Here is a 6,000-nt window from a genome sequence, read left to right on the forward strand (position 1 = left end):
ATGAATTGGCGTGCAAATTCATAGGGCGATTCCAAAGTGGAATACAGGTCAAGAAAACGGAAGAAACCTTGTTTACTGTCAGACAAGGAAAGAACGAATCAATCAGAGAGTTTCTGAAAAGATTCAACAAAGTAACGATGGAGATAGAAAATTTGGATGAGCAAGTAGCCAAAACTGTTCTATTCACGGGACTCACTAATCGGAAACTCTTGGAGTTATTACTACAGGATATGCCTGCGACTTATGCAGAGTTGGTACAGAGATGCCAGAAGCAGGCTGAAGTCATGGAGATTCTAGACGCGCGCCAAGGAGATAATAAAGTCTCCAATAAGGAAAGAAGGCTCTCTGAGCGAAACGGAAGCCAAAGAAAAATGTCCGTGATCGGGTTGGAAAATCTCAGGCTTGGCGCCAAAGGTCTCCCGGTAAAAGTGAGTATACTCCATTGAATGTTCCTCGGGCTGATATTTTAAATATCATCAAAAGAAAAAATATCTTGAAGTGGCCGCCTAAAATTCTTTTGAAACCCGGAGAGCAGCAGGATCGAGAAAAGTATTGCCGATTCCACAAGGACTATGGTCATTATACAAATGACTGTCATCATCTGAAAGCAGATATTGAGAGATTAATATCTCAGGGACATTTGTCCAGTTTTGTTAGCAGAAGAAGGGAGGAGCCACGTGAGCCACGCGCGGCTGCTCCTAAAAGAGATCGTTCGGTTAGTTCAGAACGATCAAGGGAGGCCCCGAAGTCTAAGAAGGGCAAGGAGGTGATTGAAGCTACTCGGTCACCGATCCTTACCATCTTCGGGGGACCAGAGCCCAAATCACTCCGGAGTCTGAAAACAAAATCCAAATTTGTTGGAACCGGAGAGACGCAGAAGCGAAAAAAGCTGAATGGTGAAGATTCTATCACCTTTAGCGAGGAGGACGAAAGAGACGTTTGTTTACCTCATGATGATGCCATAGTCATCAAGGTAGAGATTGCACATCGGGAAGTGCATAGAGTTTTGGTTGATACAGGGTCTGCAGCTGACCTAATTTCTTACGAAGTGTATCAAAAATTGAAGGTGGATCAGGACTTGATGAAACCTTCATCCACACATCTATATGGTTTTGCAAGGTTATCTGCAGTTGCGGAAGGATCGGTCCAGTTGGACTTATCTATTGGAAGTTTTCCTAAGGAAACAACCGTCCGAATCAATTTTTTGGTGGTTCGGGAACTGCCAGCTTATAATATTATCCTCGGGCGACCATCTTTATCCAAGATAGGTGCTATTGTTTCGACAAAACACTGAAGATAAAATTCCCGATCGATATGGGAATTGGTCAAGTCTCCCTCGACCGAGAGGTTCTTTCGGCAATGTTACGTTGCCTATTTAAAAGACAAGGAGGGCCCGAGGAAGGTAACTGCCCTACCTATAGAAGTTCAAGACGATCGGGAAGAAGCAGAGATGCAAAGACCCGGACCAGTGGAGAAGCTGGAACAAATCCAACTGTGTACCAAGGATGAGAAAAAGATTACTTATATCGGGTCTGAACAGCTGGAAGAATTTAAAGATAAGTTGAAGTTATTTCTTCAACAGAATAAATATGTATTTGCATGGTCTGCTGAAGACATGCCAGGAATCGATCGGGCTGTCACAGAGCATAAACTCTGGATAGATCCTAAGGCGAAACCAGTGATACAGAAAAGGAGAAATTTCTCCATTGAAAAGTATGAAGCCGTTCATAGCGAAGTTGAAAAACTTAAGAATTCTGGTTTCATAGAACCAATTGAATGCCCAACTTGGTTGGCCAACGTGGTAATGGTAAAAAAGGCGAATGGGAAGTGGAGGATGTGTACAGACTACACAGATCTTAACAAGGCTTGCCCTAAAGATTGCTATCCGTTGCCTCGGATTGACCTCTTGATAGATGCGACTGCAGGATATGAAACTCTAAGTTTCATGGATGCCTACTCAGGGTATAATCAAATCCTTATGAATAAGGAGGATGAGAAGTTTACAGCTTTCATGACTGATCGTGAAAGCTATTATTATAAGGTCATGCCTTTTGGCCTGAAGAACGCAGGAGCAACATATCAGAGGGCCGTCAACAAGATTTTCAAAGAGCTGATAGGAAAGAATGTTGAAGCTTATGTTGACGACATGCTAGTGAAAAGCTTTACAAAAAAAAATCATATTGCGGATTTGAGCGAGGTATTCTCGATCCTTGCGAAAGTATCAAATGAAGCTAAACCCAGAAAAGTGCGCCTTTGGAGTCTCCTCGGGAAAATTTTTGGGCTTCATGGTATCACAGAGGGGAATTGAGGCTAATCCTGCCAAAATACAAGCTCTGGTTGATATGGAGGCTCCCAAAACTGTTCGTGATGTGCAGTGTTTAACAGGGAGAGTTGCTGCTTTGAATCGATTCATCTCCAAGTCTGGAGAAAAATGTTTGCCTTTCTTCAAGGCACTTAAAGACTTGAAGGGCAGCAAGGAAGCATAATGGACTGAAGAGTGCCAGAAAGCTTTCGAGGAGTTAAAAGAAGCACTTGGACAACCACCGATCTTGTCCAGACCAGAAAATGGGGAAATATTACAGCTATATCTAGCGACGTCCCTTTCAACGGTCAGTGCGGTACTTGTTCGTGAAAAAGATAAAAAACAGTGGCCGATTTACTATGTAAGCCACGTGTTGCTAGATGCGGAGACAAGATATTCGCAGATTGAGAAGCAGGCTCTAGCTCTCATGATGGCCGCCAGGAAGCTAAGGCCATATTTTAGGCTCATCCAATTGAGGTATTTACAACTTTTCCTCTTAGTAAAGTTCTTAATAAACCTGATTTGTTTGGAAGGATGGTGTCCTGGTCAATTGAACTCAGTGAGTTCCAAGTGACCTTTAAGCCCAGACCTGCAATCAAGGCTCAGGCATTAGCCGATTTTGTAGTAGAAACTACTGCACCGGTGGAATCCACCATCGAGGATCCCATTATACCAACCACTTGGGAGGTATATGTAGATGGTTCGAGTAATAAAGATGGAGCAGGAGCTGGAATTCTATTAAAAAGTCCAGCAGGATTTATTATTCGATATGCTTTGAGATTTGCATTTGAAGCAAGTAATAACGAAGCAGAATATGAGGCTCTGATAGCTGGACTTCGGTTGTCAAAAGCATTGTCTATTGCAGATGTTACTATTTATAGTGACTCTCAACTTATAGTCAACCAAGTCCAGGGGGAGTATGGTATTAAAGAACCATGCTTGCAGAAATATCAAGAGATAGTGCAGGCATTTCAAAACCAATTTTGGAATTTGAAGATATCTCAGATTTCGAGGAATGAAAATTCAGTGGCAAATGAGCTATCCCGACTAGCCAATGCCAAAGAAAAGAATCTAGACCCTTCGGTCTATATTGAAGAAATAACTTTTCCAAGTTATCATGAGAAAGAAATTTCTTATATTGAAGCAAAGCGTTGCTGGATGGATCCGATAATCGAGTATCTGAGAGATGACAAATTACCGAAAGAGACAAAGTTGATCAAGATACGATCAGCTAGATTTGTCATTCAGAATGGGAGATTATACAAAAGATCTTATTCTGGACCCCTTATGAGATGTATAGGCCCCGAAGGAGCAAAATCAGCTTTGGCTGAGGTTCATGAAGGAATTTGTGAAGCTCACATGGGTGGACGAGCCCTGGCTCACCAAATTCTGAGACTTGGGTTATATTGGCCTAAGGTCCAAGAGGCTGCTATGGAATATGTTCGTCGGTGTGGTAACTGTCAAATTCATGCTACAGTATCGAAGCGCCCGGCGGAAACCATGACTTCAATTCTAGATCCCATTCCCTTTGCGATGTGGGGAATTGATATCATGGGCAAATTCACCAAGGCGTCAGGCGGACGGGAATATCTGATAGTAGCAATTGATTACTTCATGAAATGGGTTGAAGCTAGTGCACTGGCAGCAATTACTGAGAAAAAAGTGGAGAAATTTGTGCTTGAATCAATCATATATCGCTTTGGGATTCCAAAGATTATCGTCACTGACCATGGTACTCAGTTCGACTGTCCGCAATTTGAGCAATTTTGCGGAACATATATGATCGAGCATCGTATGTCCTCAGTGGCATACCCCCAGAGCAATGGACAGGTAGAGGTTACTAACCGAACGCTACTGGAAGGAATAAAGAGAAGACTCGAAGGCGACAAAGCTTCTTGGGTCGAAGAACTTCATAATGTACTGTGGGCCTATAGAACTACGGTCCGAACACCCACAGGAGAAACTCCATTCAGGTTGGCATATGGATCCGAAGCATTGGCACCAGTGGAGATAATGGCGGGGACATTATGGGATCGTGAGTTAGAGGAAAAAGAAAATGAACAAGGACTGCTTGATAGTCTTGATCTGTTGGACGAAGTTCGGGCAAAGGCAAGAGCACGAACTCAACATTATCAAAGAAGGATAGTGTCTCATTATAATACTCGAGTGAAGAATCGCCGGTACTTAGCCGGAGATTTGGTGTTGAGAAACACCCTAGCTTCCAACCCGCGTCACCAAAGAAAATTGGACCCTTCCTGGGAAGGACCTTATATGGTTGTAAAACCAGTTGGTTCAGGAACTTACAGGCTGAAGAACATCAACACCCAGAAACAGTTGGATCGGTCGTGGAATGCCAGGCATCTCAAAAAGTTTTATCCTTGATGATGATTTTAATTTTGTTCGCGATGTAAACATTTTCAACTCAATCAATGCAATTTTTGGCTTTCAACAAATTATTTTTTGTTTGGGGGGCATCATACACCACATTCAAAAACAAGATCCAACTATAAGGCATCGGATGAAAATTCGTGTGGGTCCTTCAACACTTATGGAATTTTTTCGGATCTTCTTAAGTTGAGGCATCGGATGAAAATCCGAGTGAGTTCCTTTTGCAAGGTGTCGGTTTGAAACCCGAGTAAGTTTCTTCAAGACTTATTGAATTTTCGAATAATCTTTAAGTAAAGGCATCGGTTTAAAACCCGAGTGAGTTCCTTTTCAGACTTATTGTATTTCTCCGGAAATCATTAAGTAAAGGCATTGTTTCAAACAACTAAGACCTAATTCAACAGCGATTCAAGTGGCTAGCAAAGCTCAAGATGAAGTTAATTTCTTATTTCTTCAAAAGATCGAAAGAATTACAAGAGCTGGATACAATCTTCGATCAAAGAAGAAAGTCATCATCGGTGACTGTTAAGAAGTTATACAAGATCGACACGACATTGCTAGAACAAACATATGAGTCAACCATTGGTGTGAATTCAAGGAAAAGAAGAGGAGAAATGAGGATTACAAAAAATATTTCGGTATGCATAAAATCCTCCGCAATATCATACTCTTTGTCCAGCTTGTCCAGGAGAAGTATGGTCCTCGACCAAACTTGCATTCAAGACTAGCTCGTCATAATTGACTTCTTCCAGGGGAGAATAAACAGGAGAATCTTCCAGATAATGCATAATATCTGGATCGGAAGGTGGAGGATCAATATTATCTTTGGTCCAGTCAGAAGGAGGAATACCCAGGTCGGTAAATACTTCAGGATGACAAACAACACTGTAGGGAGTCATATCAAAATAAGGATCCTTCCTTAATATTGATTCCCATACTTCGTTCTCACCATCCCGGTACGCCTGCAAGTTATAAGCATTCAGCATATCAACAAAGGGCTTACTGTGTAAATACTTGAAGACGTAGGCTCTACGAACATCAGTTGGAAGGGATTCGGGCAAAGGAACTACAGCTTGCCTTTGTGGTAACGCTTCAGATCCTTTGGCTCCTGACTTTCCAACTGCTCGCTCCAGTTGCCGGATCTTCTCCCTGGCATCATCCAATTCCGACTGAAGACGACCGATCAGCGAATTCTTTTCTCCTGCAACCTCCCAAGCTAGTTTCCTAAGACAAGCAATCTCAGCATCTTTAGCTTCAGAGATTTCCCGAAGCCTGGAAACTTCATTGCTTAACCTATTGAGCCTAGAGGCTGC

The sequence above is a fragment of the Hakea prostrata genome, chromosome 7 (genome assembly GCF_041222555.1).
Source record: "Hakea prostrata isolate BN-2017 chromosome 7, UWA_Hpros_2, whole genome shotgun sequence".
In the NCBI taxonomy this organism is placed as follows: domain Eukaryota; kingdom Viridiplantae; phylum Streptophyta; class Magnoliopsida; order Proteales; family Proteaceae; genus Hakea; species Hakea prostrata.